Genomic DNA, 1,040 nt, shown 5'->3' with positions numbered 1-1,040 from the left:
GCTCCAAAACTCAGAACCACATAGGTAGGAATATTTTAAAAGTTTGAAGGCTTATAGCTAGTGGAACTTGAAGTAGAAGTAAGAAATTGTGTACTTTGAATCTGCTAGCCTTGGCCACCTGGAGCTGACAGCAAATGGCAAGACCAAGCGGGGGAGCAGACCCACCATGGAAAAACACTGTGGGAACCTCAGAGCAAAGGTGGACAATACACTTTTTTGGTTTTGCTTTGTTCTGATTTTCTTTTTTTTTAGGTATCTGTACATTGGTCTTTCACTGTTTGTGCACCTCTATTCTGGTGACTAGAGGGGATGCCTGAAGGAGTCGACAACCCCCACCATTACCAATGGTGAGTTCTTCTGCCACACATGCACACAGATACTCTCAGACCAAGAGCCAGCCCTGAAACTTTGGGACGTCCCTGCATTGCTGGTGGGATTGCAAAAGGGTCCATTCTGGAAACAATATGTCATTTCCTTGAAGGTTGGAAATAGATATGATGACGTGGACAGCAATTCCTTTACTTGGTATTTACCCACAAGAAAAATGAAACATAACACGATAAGACATATGCACACCAATGTTCATAGCAGTACTATTTACAATTGCAAAAAGATGGAGAGAGCCTAAGTGCCCATCAACTGAAAAATGGATTTTAAAAAATGTGGTACATACTCATACTGGAATATTATGCTACCCTGAAGAACAAAAAGGAAGCTATAAGCTATCACATAACATGGATGAACCTTGAGGACATTATGTTGAGTGAAATTAGTCACAAAAGGAGAAATACTGCATAGGAAAACTAATGTAAAAGATTATGAAAAAGAATACATATGAAAGGGGGGTGTTTGGTGGTTACTGAGATGGGGGTGGGGTGAGGGGAGATAGGGGAAGGTGGAACACAGGGTAGAGAATACACACAAGATAGTTTGGGTGTTATGGAGGGGGGTAATACACAAGAATGGGGAAGATGAATGGAAGAACAAAGAAGATGGGAAACAATTAGGCAGGTTTGCATGGGCTAAGTGGGACAGAGGTA

This window comes from Chrysochloris asiatica, unplaced genomic scaffold, assembly GCF_000296735.1.
Source record: "Chrysochloris asiatica unplaced genomic scaffold, ChrAsi1.0 scaffold00143, whole genome shotgun sequence".
Taxonomy (NCBI): domain Eukaryota; kingdom Metazoa; phylum Chordata; class Mammalia; order Afrosoricida; family Chrysochloridae; genus Chrysochloris; species Chrysochloris asiatica.
This window is presented reverse-complemented; position numbering follows the sequence as displayed.